Source organism: Hyposmocoma kahamanoa, unplaced genomic scaffold (assembly GCF_003589595.1).
Source record: "Hyposmocoma kahamanoa isolate Upper Pololo Valley unplaced genomic scaffold, ASM358959v1 63, whole genome shotgun sequence".
Taxonomy (NCBI): Eukaryota; Metazoa; Arthropoda; class Insecta; order Lepidoptera; family Cosmopterigidae; genus Hyposmocoma; species Hyposmocoma kahamanoa.
Window position 1 is genome coordinate 10,712,077 of NW_020653851.1, and position 20,268 is coordinate 10,732,344.

Below are 20,268 nucleotides of genomic sequence, written 5' to 3' on the forward strand. Positions count from 1 at the left end.
TCTTTACGTCATTTACACTTAGAAGAATAACGCATTTACATACAAATTTACAGTTTAACGAAATGACTACTCGTATAGCTTAATCTCTGACTATGTGTATTTAAATTGGCAAATGTGTATTATTTCAATGGAGAGAAAGCCTTTTTACCAAGCGGTGGTAATAAGTCTATGCGACGATGCAGGGAAATAATGCAATGTTTTGCATTATTTTTATGTACTCTATCAGACTCCTTTCTCATCTTTATTCATTTACCATCATGTGCAATTATGGTCCGTGTTAGATTTGTCATTCCATTTTAGTCGTGATCGATAAATGTTACCTATTTTCTAGTTTTTATTGAATGTCACGATGTTTTACTATCATGATATTCTACTACTATTATAATTATTTTTTGTGAAATTGCTCCACTAGTTTGTTAAAAAAAACATAAAGAAGAGAGAACACTTAGACAAAAATCCTTCTATCCGGCCGGATTCGAACTGATGTCTTCTAGCAAACCATCTCAGACGCTATGCCAAAACGGAACGAACCAGCGGACCTTACGAATTTTTCTATGTGCTTTTTGCAGATCTTGGTTATTGGTTTTTAACGACAACTGTCGAGCAATTTCACCAGAAAAATTCAATATCACAGAAAATTATTTCTTCCCTCAGATAATAAATAAATTTCTCGCAGATGGCGCTACGGCGTAAATAGTTGTATATATATAAGTGTTATGCAGTTCGCTAGTTTTATTCATCTGGATACCCTTTGTACGTAATAGCAGGGCTCTAGTTCCCACTATAGGGTCCTTCGAGCAAAAAACCCGAACGAGCGGTCTTAAGAAAAGAAAGAAAACATTCATCGAGAAAGTTTCTTCAATTGAAACTACCAACAACGTTTTGCGCCGTTCCACCCATCAACAGTCAAGAAGCTCTTCTATTGCAGCTCTTACTGTCTGCATTACAATATTCCAGCAGTCCGTCTTCAAGTGAATTATTGCCATCGTTAAAAAATCATTGATTCTTGTGACGTGCATACACGAAGTTCAGTATAAGTTGGATCAGGAGCCCTAGCACACAGTGAAATCTTTCCATTTACACAATCCCATCATATAGTTTTATATCCTACCTAAAAAATCTTAATTGTACAATGTTGGTGGAATGTTACACAGACCTTATTTCCAATAATTTCTATTTAATTACACTTTACTTAAGACGCAACACATAGTTACATTATTCTTACATTCTAGTAACTAAACTAATTTCATTTTGTGTGTGAATATTTTTACTCCTGGCAAAAACGCCTGCCGCAATACAATAGCAAATGCAATTCAAAGCAATACTTAATTCATATTGCTCCTTAAGTTTGTCAGGCGCAACTTACGTTTGCTCTTAATCTCTTTATGGTTCACGAGTCTTTCACTCGAGTTTTTCGCTTGCTTGCGTGACTCGCTTCGCACATATCAAAGATCTGTCGCGTACGCGCAGGTAGGGCAGTTCAAGCGTCCCTCGCTTGCGCAGGCCGCTTGCTTTGCGTTGCGTGAGTTTGATATCTAGCAAACTTAATATTTCCACGCAAGCAACAAGGAACGTTTGCGTAGAACAGTATCACTGGCCAATCACAGAGCAGCAGCTGGTTCCAGAGTATCGACAACCCAAACAAAGGCAAGGCGCCGCGCAGCATACGCGCAAGTCTCTCCGCAACGCAAAGCGGAAAACTCGTGAACGTCTTTCCGCGGAAGGCAGATTTCTACGCCGTCTACCCAGCCAATGCAAGCAAAACACAACAACTTGCGAAAAATGCAAGTGAAAGACGCGTGAACTCGGCATTAGTGCGTAACTGTCTTACGCGGTCGACTTGTAACATTGCACATCAACACACGCCAGGAGTAAGAAATTTAAGTCTCCGACCACACGCTCTTGCTCTCTTATCATAGAGTCTTATGACAGTGGTTATAGAACGGACATTAACTGTTTCTTATAGCCAGAATTACCAAATACATAAATAAATACTCACGATATACCCCCTTCACGATATACCTTTGAGAATTTGCTTAACTGATCTGTCTTATGACGTCCCTTCCTCCATCGACTTGTTGGAGCTGACATCTTTTGGAGTGTATACGGTACTGTGGGAAACGTAGTCATGGTTATAGCGTAGAGAAGTTTTAAACGAGGAATATAATAATAATTAAAGGTTTTGCTGTTAGTTTCTATAAGGAAATTAAGTAAATGACGAAACGCCATTAAAACTACGCAATACGAGACTAACTTTTATTGTCGAAGGAAGGTTTACAGAAAATACAATATTAATAGACACATGTACATCATTCTTCCCTCCCTAGTTTCTAACCACATATTCTATACTTAACGCTATTTAAAAAAAACGAGGTAAATAATGTCTAACTTAGTGGGTAATGTAAAACAAGTAATTGTATATATATAATAAAATATAACATATAAAAGATATAGGTATATAAAGTACATACTTGCATATCTTAACAAACTAACTTAGGTATATTTATTGACTGTGGGTATAAACGTGGGCTTCGTACCCTAACAATAATGTATGTGGTATGTTATTAAACCGAAATTAATCCAATCTATTTCCATTTCAAATCCATATTTTGCTACCGGCTTGCGAGATCTTTTTACATGGGGCGAACGTGTCGGAGGGCTACTTATATGCACTGCTGGTGTTATCGGCGGGGCAGGCTGCGACACGGTCTCGGGTTCAAGGCCGAGTGCACCTTGTTCGTCATTTGTAATTGTCTTCTGCTCTAAACCGTCGTCATCATACGAGTTGGAGTGAGAATGCAAGTGAAAATCTGTGATGACAACACAGAAGTTTCGTTCGCTGCATTTACGTAATAATAATAATAATAATAATTTATTTCGGACCATAAAATATCCATAGCATGTTAGTAAAAGAACTTATATCAAGATTAGTAATAATCATTGCAACTTAATTATATTTCGAACTGGGCTACGCCCTTAACTTGCACTATCCAAGATAGGGCAATCATAATATCTTCCCGCTATAGCATTTAGAATGCTGTTAAATACTAAGCCTCACGCGACTCATCAGCGACACAAACTTTTTGCGCATGATGGCCTGGAAGCTGTCCGTGTGAACCACCGCCAACATACCCGATGTACCTACTACACAAATGCATTATTATATTGCACGCGCAGGGCGTTAAAGGCTCGTTTTGTATACCTAACCCACAAGCTGCTCGAGTAAAAAGATTAACATAATAGGAGGAACATAATACAGTTTAATTTTACCTGCCTTAAACACCATGACCTCGCTTTTCTTCGGGTTGTATTCTAATCCATGTGCCATGGCATACTCCTCACAAGTCTCAAGCATCTGCATTAACGCACTGACCGACGGGCTAAGCAGCACCATATCATCAGCATAGCTTAAGTTATTTATACAAGTACTTCCCACGTAATATCCTGCATGCATGCTGCTGAGCCCGCCTATCAGCTTGTCAAGGTACAGGTTAAATAGCTTCGGTGAAGTAATCCCCCCTGCCTTACTCCACACTCCAGTTTGTACTCAGCAGATGACATATTTACCCACCTAACCTGATTTTTCTGATTGCTGTACCAGTGCCTAAATAATGGCACATATTCTCCCGGTATGCCTGTCTCACTTAATTTTTGCCATAGCAGATCATAGTTGACTCGATCAAATGCTTTTGACAAGTCGAGGAAACAAGCATACACGGGGGTTTTCCTATCTGTATAATACCTGACCGTATGCTTCAGACACAGAATCGCACTTTCTATGGATAGCCCCGCTCTGAAACCAAATTGGGCGTCATGAAACTTTAAGTGCCGTTCCAGTATAGTGTCCAGCATACGGTGAAGTATCTTGGCGGTAGTGGTGGCAAGCGAAATAGGCCGATAATTCGTTCTGTCAGATAGGTCACCTGTTTTATTCTTAACAACCGATACAACAAACACAAATCGTCCTCATGAGTACCTCTGGAAGGTACGAGTGGCCCATACAAAAGCTTAATAGCATAGAGAGAACACGTGGTAGATGTACCCCCGTATACTTAAAGTGCTCAACGCTAAGACCGTCGAGATCAGGCGACTTACCCCTCTGCATATTATTAATTACCGTCTTAATCTCTTTAGAGGTAAAATGGGTAATACGCCTGCCCCCGACGGTCCCAGCACCGAGCCCTACCCCACGAAAAGTTTGTACGTCTCCGCAATTTCACCACAGTCAGACTTGTCCCCCACACTCACAGGCAGGCCAGGCTTTATATTCATTTGTTTAGTTTTATTCCAAAAGTCGCCAAATTTTTTAGTTCTAAGGGTCTCAGAGCTAGCTTGCCCATTTTAAATTGATCCTGCCTGTCTTGACACCACTTGAGTTTTGACTGGAAGACATTTTTTTATGATTGTAACGCGCCTCCTTGGTACGACCCTACGACTGGCCGTCACTGTAGCGAGCGCGGACATATGACGTTGGCGTATAGGATGACGGACGTGTCGTGTGTGTTGTCTCTTGTCGCTTGAAGGTTTAAGAGGTGTTGTTCTGATCTCCCAAGGGTACTAAGACCGTCACCCGTTTCACTATACTGGCGCCCAACGTGCCCTTGGTGTAGAATTTAAGATGCCGCGTACGCGTCAGCAGGACGACTCCGAGGAGGATCCGGAAAATATTAACCAAATGGCTGCGTTGTTCGCAGCCATGCAAGACAATAATTTCCGGGCTATGGAGCGATTGATGGAGAGATTTACGGCTCCCACAGAAGGAGGTCATTTTACCGCCTGCACATCCAGGTTCGGCGGATGAGGACTTGGAGGTTTTTCTAGACGCCGTAACGACATATAAGGAGTGCGCCGGCGTATCAGATCAAAACGCCGTTAGGGGCTTTTCTATGCTCCTGACACAGGACGCTGAGGTCTGGTGGCGCAGTGTGAAGCCGGAGGTGAAGACGTGGTTGCATGCATTAGACTTACTCCGTAGCACTTACGGTGTGCGGCAGCCGCCGTACAAGATATACTTAGATTTATTCTCCCGGCGGCAAAGTACAGAACATACTGACGTGTTCGTAGCTACTGCCCGTAACCTCCTAAATAAGCTACCAACCGGCGAACTCTCAGAGAAGGTCCAGTTGGACATGGTGTATGGCCTCCTACACCGTCGAATCCGCATAAGAGTGCAGAGGGACGGCGCAAAAACGTATGTGGAGCTGCTGCAGGCTGCCCGCGCCATAGAGGACGCAGACGTCGCTGAGCACCCTGACGACGACGTAGGAACGTCGGAACGCCGTGTATACGCCGGAGGGCGCGCGGCCAGCGCCACTGCCGCCGCGGGATCACCGCCGCCGTCTGGGTTCACACGTGTGCCGCGGAGCGCCGCGCCGAGAATTGCAGTGACGATTCACTAACACTTGAAAGTTACGTGTTCGACAAAAAGTATAAGTCACTATAATAAAAATGCCAACTATGTCTACATTATTCTATGTCTGGTTTCCTATGATATCCTATGGAAGAAATTGGAAAGTCTAAATTTACCACCTGAATTAGTCAAGATTTTTAAATACTGGTATGGAAATCAGATCAACTACGTTAGATGGGCGGGAAGGATGTCGGACCCTTATAAGCTCGAATGCGGTGTTAGGCAAGGCGGATTGAGCTCCCCTAGCTTATTTAACGTATACGTCAATGGACTGATCGAGGCCCTCAGCAGCATGCGTATCGGATGCCATATAGATAGAGTGTGCCTAAATAATATTAGTTATGCGGATGATATGGTACTGCTGAGTGCATCAATCTGCGGTATGCGTAATTTATTAAAAGTGTGTGAGGGGTATGCGATAGACCACGGACTTAAATATAATACACGTAAAAGCCAATACATGGTATTTGGGAATGGGCGTAAGTATAACTCTGAGCTACCTCAAATCAAACTTAATGGTATAGACCTTCAGAGGGTAAATCAATTTAAATATCTAGGGCATATACTTACGCCTGATCTCAATGACAATAAGGACATGGAAAGGGAACGTAGGGCTCTGTCGGTCAGGGCGAATATGATCGCACGCAGATTCGCAAGGTGTTCGGGAGAGGTAAAAGTAACGCTCTTTAGAGCGTACTGTACCTCCTTTTATACCTGTAAACTGTGGCGAGAGTTTACGAACCGGGCCTACAGGGCCCTACGGACTCAATACAATAACGCGTTCCGGGTGTTGATGGGGCTGCCCGCTTCTGTAGCGCATCAGGGATGTTCGCCGACGCGCGCGTGGACGGCATGGACGCCACTGTGCGCAAGAGGTGTGCGTCCCTGGTGCGCCGCGTGCGGGCCAGCCCCAACTCCGCTCTCCGTGTCATAGGGGACAGGGATGACTGCCCCTATATTAGGCATTGCTGCGGGTTACATGCTCCCAAGCATGTAATCAGATTTTAATTTAAGTTCAATTTTAATTTTATTTCAATTTTAATTTAACTTCAATTTTCATTTAAATTCAATTTTAATTTCATTTTAATTTAAATTCAATTTTAATTTTTAATTTTAAGTTTTACTAACTTTAGATTAAGTTCACATGTATGTACTAACAAGTGAGTCTATTGTTACTCGAAATAAAAAGTTATTATTATTATTATTGAGTTCTGCTTCTTTGGATTCATTTCGTTCATATTACCACTGTTTTGGTGTCGTGATATTCAGACTGTGTGAAGATGGAAAGTCGCGTCTCAAACGATCAGCTAGAAATGTTATTTGACCATCTTCTAAGACACCCAGCATTGGATAAAGGCTTTAGTCTATGTGGAAGTTCACAAGAGACATCTGAAAGGCTGTGGAACGAATTAGCTACCAAATAAATGTTCTTGGCAGTGGAACAAATAAAAGTAATGCACAATGGACACTTAGAGTGAAGAAAATTTAAGTAATTGAAATAATTGCAAATGTATCTAAAACCAATGCCAAAGCTGCAATGTTTCAAGCTGAGGCCGCTCAAATACAGTCCAGGCCCTAGTGGATATTGTACAATTACTCAAAAAATAATTAAGACAAACTAGTGGTTAATTGTTATTATTCTTAATATCATTTCGTTGTGTTATTGTAGGAAAATTTTAATTAGGTATGAATAAAAAGTGGCAATCAATAAACACCTTTCAATTTTCAACTTGCATTGTAAAATTACATAAATTAACATTTTGTACAATTGCTTACAGTCCTCTCCTACCATCCCATCTGTCAACATTTTGCACTGGTCTTATGAGTGAAGGACCAATTGGAAGTTTTATGAAAGTAAACAATTCAATTTAAGGCTTTTATTTCATACATTCATTCATAAGGGTTAGTAACAGAACACTTTAAAATAGAGTTAGTATAACAAACAATTCTTTTTCAAAACAATTATTATACAAACTCAAGATGCTCAGAGGTTATGGATGTAGTTGACCCAAACCGCATGAATAATACAAGAAAATACTTTACTAACTACTTACTGTCTAGTACTTTTAACAAACAAGTCAAATTTTGATATTATATGGAACAAGAAGAACACTGTCTAACTATCTAGTAATACAATATAAAATTGTGTGCATAGTGCTGTGTACATATACATACATAATTTTTCCCAATGGCTTAACATTCTTATCTGCTTCTCCATAACCTCAGTATTATTATTGCCTTTTGACTGTGGCCTCTTTCTAACTCGAACTGGGATGATTCAGAGCTGTTATTGCAGGAATAGGCCTCGTAGAATCTTTGGTAGACTCTTCTTGGTGTAAGTGTAGCTCCATTGACAATGTTATGTGATACCGAGCAGGCTTTCATAATTTTTGTAACAGTGCTATCATGATAATGCGAAACTCTGTGAAAGCAAAAATCTTCACATCGCTTTCAATTCCCCAATGCCCCGTTCAATGGTGTTTCTGGCTCTACAGTGAAAATCAATATAATATTCTTCTGCACTGTCAGGAACAGCATTTGAGACTGGTGTTAATAGCCACAAACGTAATGGATATTGCGAGTCCCCTGCAACATAAAGTAAAAATTTCATCATGTACACACTGCCACACAGTAATTGTAATTGTTAAGGTTGTTAATTGTTGTAATTTTTATGTCGCATAACTTATTCAAATGTTTAATATTTTGTGTGGTGAATAAATTGTTTAAATGTATTTTTGTAAATCTTTTATCAGGAACACTATTACTTTTAGAGCATTTAAAGTGAAGTTTAACTTGGTTTCGTCAAAAATAAGTTAACTAACGTAACTTTACTTCTATTTTTCGTCATTTCGTCACGTTCTCCTAAGATTACTTACCTTACTTTCCACGGAAATTTTATTTGTCCTTTGTCGACGAGACAAGAGAGGAGTCAATTCATGGCCCTTTGAACAATGCCTTGGATAATCTATGAGACCTGAACTTGGAAGTCCGAAATCTCAAAGGCCCTGCCGATGGCATTATTTCGGATTCTCCACCGAAGAATGGTAGCGTTCCTCCATGTAACACTCTCTTTTCCATTTAAATAGTCCAATAAAATGAGAACTCGCACCATCGCAGTTATACACACGCTACAAGCAGAAGATCACTGAATATTAACAACATTTCACTGAACAATCAATAAATAACTATTTTTAAGTCAAATCAGTTGTTACTTACGATTAAGGAGATGAAATAACAATGTAATTTGAAAAAGCAATCAATCAACAATTACCAAACAACCACTGTGGCACTAGTTGTCAAAAGTCCGTCGCTAATTGCTCTTGCGTCGCTGTAAATGTCGTTCGGTAATACGAAAAAGCAACCGGTCGCTTTCTGTCAAAGCATTTTCATGCAGTTTTAGTTTATTAGTTGCTCGCTAGAGGCGCTGTAGTCGACTGGTCGCAATTGTTCGTTCCGTAATACGAATTTATGTTTTGACAGCGATAATCGTGCAACTATTGCTAAAACGACTGGTCGCTAAAGATCGGTAATAAGCCTGGAGATTTTAAATCTGTACTCCCGGTGGAGTTTTTTAAGGAAATACGCGTAAAGGGGAAAAACAGCGAATTTCTTAAAAAAATTTTTATTGGAACATGTTCAAAAGTAGGGTGACCTTGAATTTTTCGGACCAAAGTACTACACTTCCAAATGAAAGTAGGGTGACCCAAAAATTCGTAGACAAATCCGGGACTACGACCTCGACAGGCTGAGGGCGGGCGTGGAAAATTTAAATTTGTCAAATATGTCATCTGAGTACACGGTTGATAATAATTCAACTACCGGTTATTACCGTCGTCCCATCCTAGAAATTGAAGTTTCGGGAATTCGAGGTATAGCTATTATCGATACCGGCTCCAAACGGAGCGTTGCTGGCTATACCTTATATAAAATATTACGGCAGCGTAATTGTCACATGATTGAAACTTCTATGAATGTAAAACTCGCAGACGGTACCGCTCGAGAACGCAGAGTTTTAATCGCTAAAGTCGAAGTTAGAATTAAAGGAGATCGAGTCATTATTTCACAGTTTGTTATTCTACCGGATGCGTCAAATAATGAAACCCTCTTGGGTATGGATTTTATAATGGCAGCCGGAATTTCTTTAGATTTTACCCATGGAACGTGGCGTTATTTAGGTAATGATTCAGTTTTTCAGTTGGACTTTGAATCATTCTCGCCGATTGTACCTTGCTTCGCTGCTGACGTCCTGCGGGAAGATGAGGGCGTTGTTCTAGTCCAGGAGGAGAAGCTGCGCCTACTGAATCTTTTAAATGGAAACAATGATATTTTTCAGCCAGGGGGAGCACCTACAACCTTCGCCGAACATCATATTGACACTGGAGACCACTTGCCTATATCGTGTCCGCCTTACCGCGTTACACCCGCTAAGAAGGAGGTAATGAAAACGGAGATCGATAAGATGCTCCAGGAAGGAGTAATCGAAGAGTGTGAATCAGAGTGGACCTCTCCAGTGGTCATGGTACCTAAAAAAGATGGCAGTGTGCGGTTTTGTGTGGACTATCGCCGCTTGAATTCTATTACGAAAACGGACCATTATCCCTTACCCGTCATAGATGACCTTGTTCATTCTACTAAGCGAGGTTATTATATGTCTACGATCGACTTTAAATCTGGTTATTGGCAGGTAAGCATGGCTCCTTCTGACCGCGACAAAACCGCGTTTATTTCTCCATTAGGTACTTACCGTTTTGTCCGAATGCCGTTTGATCTGAAAAATGCGCCATCTACTTTCCAACGTATGATGGATAGGTTCCGCTCAGGATCTAGTCTTCAAGATGTTTCTATTTTGGTTTATTTGGATGATATCCTAGTTATTTCCAGCAATTTTGAACAACACCTACAGGACTTGCAGAAAGTATTTGATCGTCTTCGCGTTTTCGGTCTAACCGCTAATAGGAAAAAATGTACTTTTGTTAGGAAAGAGGTAACATAGCTGGGTCATGTGATTACCCCCGCTGGTATTAAACCTGACCCTAAGAAAATTGAAGTAATTATGGATATGAAAGATCCTTCTAACCTCAAACATTTACGAACGTTCCTTCAAACTTGTTCTTGGTTTCGCAAGTTTATAACAAACTTTGCTAAAATAGCTCAACCACTTACTAAGCTTACCAAGAAAAATCAACATTGGACTTGGGGGAATGAAAAGCGTGAGGCGTTCCGCGCTCTTAAAGAGAAACTTACAAGTTCTCCAATACTTATACAAGCTGACTACAACAAACCATTCATCCTGCGAACAGACGCAAGTGACTACGCCATTGGTGCGGTACTGTTGCAGTGTGAGGGCGGAGAGGAACACCCTTTGGAGTATGCCAGTCGTCTGTTACTGCCTGCTGAAAGGAGATACAGTACTACGGAGCGGGAGGCCCTGGCTGTTGTATGGGCTGTTGAGAAGTTCCGGCCCTACATTGACGGTCACAGTATTCGCGTCAAGAGCGACCACCAGCCTTTAAAGTGGCTGTTTACCGTTAAATCCCCAAGCGGGCGCCTTGTTCGATGGGCGTTGAAGCTCCAGTCGTTCGATATCCAATATGATTATACCCCAGGGAAGACTAATGTCATAGCGGACACTCTCAGTAGACCCTTTTGCGATGGGAATGATGAAAACTGCGGCGTCTGTTCCATTACTGTCGATCTCCCTCGTATCGACGCGACTAAACTCCGTGATTCGCAACTTGAAGATCCGGCAGTCGCTAAAATTATCCGAGATTTGGAATCTGCACACTCGCTTAGCAATTTACGATGGTCTGAGCGGGGATACGTAGTGGTTCGTGGTGTTTTGTTTCGTTACAACCCAGATAATGAAATTGAAGACCCTCAGCTCGTTATTCCGGTAAGCAAGCGTGAGGAGGTCTTGAAGCAGTTTCACGATGCGCCTACCACTGGACACCACGGCGTAGAAAGGACGTTGGATAAGATTTACCAGAAATACTATTTCACGGGAATGGGAAAGGAAACCCTCAGGGTTCAAATGGTGAGAAATGGGTGCTCCTTGTTGAAGACACTGCAACCAGATGGGTGGACCTGTTTCCGCTAAAGGACGCCACCGCCGAAGTCTGCGCGCCTGTTCTCATAAACGAGTATTTCCTTAGATACGGATTTCCTCGCAGGATCATTTCAGATAATGGCGTCCAGTTCATAGCTGCAACCATGCAACAGTGCATGCTTCTACTCGGCGTTAAGCAAAAGCTTCTACCGCTGTATCACCCTGAAGCGAACCCAGCAGAACGCAAGAATCGCGATTTAAAGGTATTGCTCTCAATCCTCGTCAAGAATGAACATCGATCTTGGCCTGTGTTTCTACCGCAGGTTAGATTCGCGCTGAATTTAGGGAACACATGCACCATGGATTGTACTCCCGCGTATTTAATGTTTGCAAGGGAGATGCGTACTCCGTACGATGCACATCACGATCTACGGGCCGTCCTCGAGAAGGAGAATTTTTTGCCCCAGGTCACGCCATATTTGCGGCGATTCTTAAAAAATTTGAAAGAAGTCAAAGAGAGGGTAGAACAACAGCAAGATTCTAGGAAAGAAGATGCTGATAAAAACCGCTGTTCCGCTCCTGAGTACCAACTCGGTGACCTAGTGTTGGTGACAAAGTGACAACTAGCCTACTAAGTGATTCTTCCAAAGGCAAAACAAGGAAATTTATGCCAAAGCGGGATAGACCTTACAGGATCTCTAGCAAAGTTAGCCCAACTTCCTACGAGATCACTGTTTGTGATTCTGGGCAGGAGCTTGGCAAATTTCACGTGTCTGATCTAGCCCCGTTCCGTTACGTCACAACAGAGGATGAACAAGTCCCCAAACCCGTTCAACCGCGACGACGCCGCGGCCGGCCGCGTAAGCAGCCTGGTCGGACGCGAGACTGACCGATCCTCCGTCGGGTCGACCAGGAGGATCGGAGGGGGAGTGTGTAACGCGCCTCCTTGGTACGACCCTACGACTGGCCGTCACTATAGCGAGCGCGGACATATGACGTTGGCGTATAGGATGACGGACGTGTCGTGTGTGTTGTCTCTTGTCGCTTGAAGGTTTAAGAGGTGTCGTTCTGATCTCCCAAGGGTACTAAGACCCTCACCCGTTTCACTATATGATGCATTTGTTCAAAAACTGAACCATACAGTGGTTTTCCTGCAAGCTCCCAAAGTTGAAACTGTAACCTGGCCTCTCTGTGAGCTTCAGCAACATATGTATTTCACCCTGCTATACAATTGATCAATGTGTTTCTTAAGATACTTGCCGTTGTATTTAATAAAGTAAGTCAACGGATCCGTTATCATTCCCTTTTCCCAAGTCACGCTGTTATTTTTTAATATTTTTACATATACTTGATCACATAAATTAAATTCTCTTCCTTTTCTCCCATGGTATTTTTGTTGGATTTCTTGTTTACGTTTTACTAAATCTTCGGTAATAGGTCGTAGTAATTGGAAAGATATTCGAACCTACTTCCCCAGTAGCAAGGAGACTGGCGTTTTATTTGTGATACTGTGCGGTGTTGATCGATGAATAAACAAGTAATTTTTCAAGACTTGCTCTAAATCAATTTTATCATGTAATCTTTTTTAACGCCGTTTTTACGATTTTAACTGCGTTTTCTGCTGCACCGTTGCTACTAGGTTTATGTGGTGTTGACGTTATGTACAGAATACCTAGACTGTTCAAATATGCTTTGAACTCATTCCCGGCAAACGGTGGCCCGTTTTCAGACCTCGCACACAAATTGGCCAAAAATATGACGTAACTTCCCAATGGTGTTTATCGCTGATGTAGGTAATTGGTACTCGAAATGCCTCTATCCATTTTGAATGTGAATCAATTACTATTAAGTAATATATTGTGTTGACCGCTAAAGAAAAAAATGGATACGAAGTCGATACCATGGCTCCTGGGGTCAGGCCCACAGGATCATCAATTCCTGACCAATAAATATAATTACGAGCTAGGTTTTTGCATTTCATAATACCTTGGTGGGTCTCGTGCACCATTCGTAGTACATTTAGTAAAGTACACAACTTTATTATATAGGAGTAGGAAAGGTAAAACATTTGCAACTTATTGCAAGCCATAAAGGCTTGCAATAAGTTGCAAATGTTATTTCGCGACCGTAAATGTAATTGTGAAATTTAGTAACTCCAAAAATAATAGATAGACCTTCACAACATATCTGTGCATTTTTTTTTCTGCGGCAGATTAGGTACGTAACACGTGCAGTGCAGACAGCACGGCGCCCACAACGTACGGCGACGCGCACGTTACAGTAGTCGATCGTCGTCGTTTTTTAACGCACAAAGTGGGCTCAACGTGCTACTTAAATTGTTTATAAACTTTCCGTAATAATTTACAAGACCTAAGAAAGCCTTCACGTCTCGGGTGTTTGACGGAATAGATGTTTTTAAAATCGCATCAACTTTAGTTATTTCTGTGTGAAGCCATTCTGCATCAATAAAATATCCTAAATAAGATTTAGATTTTTGAAAAAAATTTCTTAACCCACATTACGATTAAATTTTGAGTCTTTCACATGTATCATTTTCGTTTAATCAACAAATACTCAAATCGTCTAAACAGCAGGTTACCAATGGCATACGAAATAATTTCTCCATTATTCTTTGAAATTTGTTAGGCGCACATTTAATGCCAAATGGGAGCCTATTAAAACAAAACATACCCTGCTGTGTAACAATCATACACAGCTTTTTTGATGATTTATCTAATAAAAATTGTAAATAGACATTACTGAGGTCAATCTTAGCAAAAATCTTGCATTGACGCAAAGATGTCCTCTATCCTGGGAATTGGGTACTTGTCACTTATTAAAACAGGGTTAAGAGTATTTTTAAAATCACCGCACAAACGCATCTGACTGTACTTTTTGATAACCGGTACTACCGGCGTCATATCATTATCTCGGCAATAACAGACCTTTTGGGCGAAAGATTCTTCTACCAACTTTTCAATATTGTTCAATGATGTCTGTACCGGTTTATCAGGATGGCAAAGGTCAATAATTAGGTCTAAGGCTTCTGTACCAACGGCAGTCACTAAATATTTAGATTCTTCTACTGGTATGATTTTATAACCCTTTATATTAATGATGTAAAATGCAATGAATTGGTGGATACAGGTGCTTCGGTTTCGGTAACCTCTCAATTTTTTGCAGAAAATATTACGCTTACAGATCGAAGAAACTCCGAATTTCCCACTGCATGTTGTTGGCGGGACGCAAATAAAAATGGAGGCGTCCACCTAAATTTCGTTGACAATCAATGGAAACAAATATCCATCAATGTTGCTTGTAGTGCAAGACGATGATGAACTCCTTTACTTGGGGCAGAATTTCTTAAGTGTAAATAAAGCTATTATTAATTTTACTTTGGCGAAAATAAATTTAAGAGTTGTGATAGGTTATCGTTGAATAGGTCGGAATGTTGACAAGAATTTTGAAAGTGTGTCAAGAGCGTAATTTAAATATAATTATTGCACCGTTGAAGTCTGTACCGTAGTAATAGTATTTTTGAGTCAGAGAATTACAGGATAAGGTTTCAAAACAAGCAGCATTGATTGATTCTATACGAATAGGATTTGAGGAGATTTGCGTGGGCAAAACAGAAAAGAAATTTTGATAATATAGCGAAAGTAGCTTTATATCATCCAGGAGATTTGGTAATGTTGTATTGTCCTCGGTGGGTTTCCAATAAAAGCATAAAGTTAGCAAGATTATTTAAAGGGCCGTGTAGAGTAAAGAATCGGTTGAGTAGACTCAATTCTGTTGTGAGGAAGATAGGAGTGAGTAGGTCTGGTAGGCAAGTTCTTTTTCACGTAAATAGGTTGGAGAAATTCTTGAATAATTTTTTATATTTGTACTAAGTAATAAGTTATTTAGTGTTGTATCTTTATAAATATGTTCATTCAATTTTTATGTTTATTTTCATGTGGAGAGGACAATGTGATGTTGCTGTTGTAGGGTAAGAAGTCTTTCTGGGACTCTGTTGATGTTCATTTGACAACAACCTTCTATTTTTTAAACAGTTCTAAATATAAAATTGTAAAAACTAACAAAGCAATCATAACCCTGTGCTCTTACAGCACTTCGAAGGATTATGATTATGATTACATATAAATAATATAATATAAATTATTTCACTAAACCAGAGGAACTAATATACAACACCACTACTGTGGTATTAAATGCGTCAATACGAGAAATTAGTTACTTTGTAGGAGCATTACGAGGAGAATGAAATGTTGTATATGCATGATCTAATGCGCATGCAACTCAAAATCGTCCATAAGGAAACATACGGACACCAATGTCAATGGCGCAGATATTTTTCCTATATTTTTGATGCTGCGGTCACCAATGGAGCTGCGAATTTTTGCGTTTTATATATTTAACTCAATCATAATTTCACTGAAAAGTCTCTCTTGAATAGAATGTCCAATTTTAATAAGTAGTTCAATGTTAAAGACTAGAAGTATTTATTTATTTTTCCCCGTAGGTAGGTATATACTCTGGGTTATTTTCCCAAAACAAACTAGAAATACACTGTGTATCTCGATTTCCCACAATTTCTGGCTTTTCAAGTAAATAGGTATATTGTAGACAAACGCATTAACATCAACGACCACGTCGTGAATTTAAGAAAACAAAATTACGATTTCCTCTAAAGTAACTCCTGTCAATGTAAAATTCATTACATTACACAATAAAGACATTTTTAATAGAGCACATAAATAAATAATACAATTTAGGTCGATCATCTTTTCGAGAGACGTTATGATCAACACGTAAACATGACTGCAATCAATGAGGAATGCTACAGGTGTAGTGTCAATATTTTCAAATCTGTGATTGTTTTTTTTTTATTTTTATGGTTTAATTAATCAAAATATTTACCTAATCGATAAACCTACTGACAATTACATAGGTCGTCAACCTATAAAACAATAGGGATTAAGAAAATCTGATCCTCATTGTTTTCTATTAACTGGAACCATAAAAATTTTTACTTCCGCCCCATCTCATTAGTTTATTCAATAACACTTAATAGACTGACCGAGTAGGATTTCTGTTAGCCCTAGATTTATTAATAAATACTGTATTCGTTTGTTACTGTGTCTATGTGAAATGTGCAATCGAATTACTGCTAATAGTACGAATTAAAATAGAATAAATTACAAAATGGTTGCAATAAACGAAATGATATACTCTTATATTGTTAGAACTCTTATATTGTTTATAACGTTGTCCGTGAATGGAATGAAAAAGGAGAACGGGTTGATTTACATACTAATGGGAACTGACATAAAAGCACCGTTTGTGTACATAGCATTAGAGAAAGCGTCTTTTACATCTAAAAATTGTTCATATCAAAACTGTTTCATATCAAATGACGCAAATTATTTCGATGATATAACAGATTTCGATGTACTATTATATAATGCGGTAGGCACTAGAGGCGATGTATATTTACTACCGTACAAACGATCTCCAAAACAAATCTTTGTTTTTAGTAGTTTAGAATCTTCCTCAAACTATCCATTAGAGGGAACAACCTTTGATGGCTTCTTCAATTTGACCTGGACATACAAACTAAACTCCGATCTTGTTTGTCCATATATAGTAGTAAGGAACAAAGAAAACCAAATAATAGGACCTAAAATCGATATGCAATGGATGGATGAAAACGACATGAAACCGATCAGTCATTATATTAAAAGTAAACTCCGAAACAAAAAAATCGCTGGAGCATGGTTTGTATCGCATTGCAACGCACCTAGTGAACGCTTTGCTTTCTTCATCGGTTTAAACGCGTCGCTGAACAAATTTGGGCATAGGATCGATATGTTTGGAGATTGTGGAAATATGAAATGTCCTAGAGGATTTATGGAGGAATGCTATGCGTTAATAGAAACAGATTATTACTTCTATTTGTCCTTTGAGAATTCATTCAGCGTCGATTACGTAACAGAAAAATTATTGACAGCTGTCGAACACTATGCAGTGCCGGTGGTATTGGGGGCTGCAAACTACAGCAGGTGCGTAATTATTTATTTATGTAAGTGCCAAGGAAAATATTATTTTGTCGATGGTTATTAATTGTCCAAATTCTATCTTTTGTAATCTGTGATGCAGCACTGAGATAAAAGATACTTGATACGAGATTCTAAGAATATCTTGGACAGTTAAATGTTTCAATCTAAAGTTGCCTGGAAGAAATTGCTACTTAGCAATAAGGCCAACAAGCGGCCTTTGCTAAGTAACAATTTCGTAGTACGTTGGCTTATTCTGTGATACTTACATTACTGTTTTGTGTTATCATCGTAATTTTTAATGGGCGATAAAGAATAATTCAATATAATATTTAATACCTAATACTTTAGGTACCCAGTAATGTTAACCTATTTTTTATTAAGGTTTAGTTTCCGGTCGGGATTGTACAATCCTCGAACCTAGCTTCACTGTAGTGCCCCACCTGAAAATAAACCTTAATGAAAAAATATATAGGGTAACATTACTGGGACCACACAGTTTATAGGACTTTTATTGTATGTATTGTAAAAAATTGTTTTTATAAAATGTTTGCGCTCAGTATAATACTGTTGTATTTTTTTAGATTCATGCCTCCTGGTATGTACTTAAATGCTCTAGCCCTCGGACCAGATGCTTTAGCAACAACAATTAACGATGTTATTACACACAAGCAAAAATATTATGATTTCTTCAAATGGCGCAGATATTATAGTTTTCACGATCCTGGCGAAAGTGCAGACAGTGACCCACTTTGTACGTTTTGTGAATTTATTAACAAGAGAAGAGAAATTAATGAAACGAAAGTGTATCCGGATATAGTCAGATGGTTTAACGAGAAACGAGATTGGCCTAAACAATCATTAGCACCGGAACCAACTCCAGTACAAGCTATAGAAGCCGTGGGACAATTTATATCGGAATTATTTAAATATTACCTTAATGCTGATAGTTAGATAATCTATTTTCTCTGTGTTTTGTTTATTTTACCTGGGTACATACTTTAATAACTACGTATTTGTAATATTTTACAACGAAACTGTATGGGCTGTATGGACTGTATAAGAAACAATAATTTTATTCATGAAACCACCAACCCGGAATATAACTTAAAATGAAAATTTACTCACAAATCAGTGAACCTAATATGTAGATTGTTATAAATACCTCTAAGTAAGGAAATTGCTTAAGATAACTATGGTATAAAAAACTGTAGTCTCCAAAATACATACCTATTTCTGACCCGTCGAAAAATCTCCAAGTAAGTAATCACTTCAAAGAGGATTTGTTAGAGCATTAATTAAATTAAAACAAAGAAAATACCCCGTTTAATTATGTATCGTGATTTAAGGACGTGAATTCATGCCTATAACTATGCTGATTCCGAAAATTTCAATCACCATTAAGATAAGTTATTTGTCACAAAAAGTTTCTGAAGAGATTGATGCCAATTAATTTATTAATTAATTTATTCCAGCACGACCCTGAAAAGGATTGTTTAACTATGAGAGTTTAGATAAATCTTGTACAGAAATCTACTTTAGTCTTAATGTTTACTATTTTTGAATTTGACGAAATTCTATTTCCAAAAAAATATAATTATTTCCTTCTTCCAAAACGTAAATAATTAGAAACGGATAAAGTAACTTATTTGTTGCAGGGCTTTTGCTGTCAGTGCTCAAGTTACACGATCGGTTTCGAGCGACTTTAGACCTCTCATAGCTCACTGCTCTTCTCAGACATAATCAAAAAACTCAAAAATACAAATGATTTTCGCCCTGAAACTATAAATTTTATATCAGTGGGTTAAAAGTACCATGATTTTGATTAAAGTTTGTGCCCGGTTGCCAGCTCAACACAAAGACGTCAACCCTTTCATTCAGTATTTATTACTTTTAGTGTGATTTACTTATTTTACGATTTAATGTGATTATTTTTATGTGTGGTTTTTTCAATAATTAAAAAAAAACACAATAACTTAGTAAATCAACCAATTTATCATTGATTAGTATAAAACACGAAATTGACATCGAAATGGAACAGAGATATTTTTAAAGAAGATACTGTTTAAATCCTCCCAGTAGTCAAGTTTAATCCCATACCAGCTTAGACGCGCCAAGGTAGAGGTTGCAACCGGGTGCTAGGTAGGTAAGGGGCGCTGCTGAGGCTAAGACAGCATACATAAATTTACAGAATCTTAATTTTCAAAACTTGAGCTGCTAGAGTGATTACTACAGCACTATTTACAACACTAGACCCTCACACGATGCTGTTTCCTCATAATTATGACACTTAATTAAACGTTAACGACGGAATTTTATAACATTCCGTTACGAATTGATAACCTTTTGGCTTTAAACGTCCTCAATACAAGTAAATAACTAATAAATCACTTTTGAATTTCGATACGCTAGTCATAATTGTTCAAAGTAATAAATAAATAAAAATAATAAATTACTATAAATTATTATTAAATAATAATAAATGAAAATAATCAATGAAAAACGTCGGATTGTAATGACACGTGTACAATAGTAGATTCAAGGTTCGCGACTAGTTCTATTAACTAGTTACGCATAATTATCAGTCATTTTCAACATGTGTCTATTTTCACCTAACGTTAGTGGTAATTTTTTATTTTAAGTAAAAATTAAGATTTAGTATTATATTAAATTTTATTCCAAAAAGAATATATACACGACCATATAGTTGAGTTTGATGAGAAAAGTCATATAGTTTTTAAAATATGTAAAAGTTT

The 20,268-nt window shown here is 38.7% G+C and overlaps 1 long non-coding RNA gene across 1 annotated transcript; it reads right to left on the minus strand.

Annotated features, from left to right (window-relative positions):
* Window positions 1-7,436: 7,436 nt before the first annotated feature.
* On the minus strand, window positions 7,437-9,032 carry LOC113230455. Its single transcript, XR_003310493.1, has 3 exons — window positions 8,627-9,032; window positions 8,287-8,538; window positions 7,437-7,996 (listed from the first exon to the last, which is right to left on the minus strand). It is a non-coding gene; the product is annotated as an uncharacterized LOC113230455 (long non-coding RNA).
* Window positions 9,033-20,268: the final 11,236 nt, after the last annotated feature.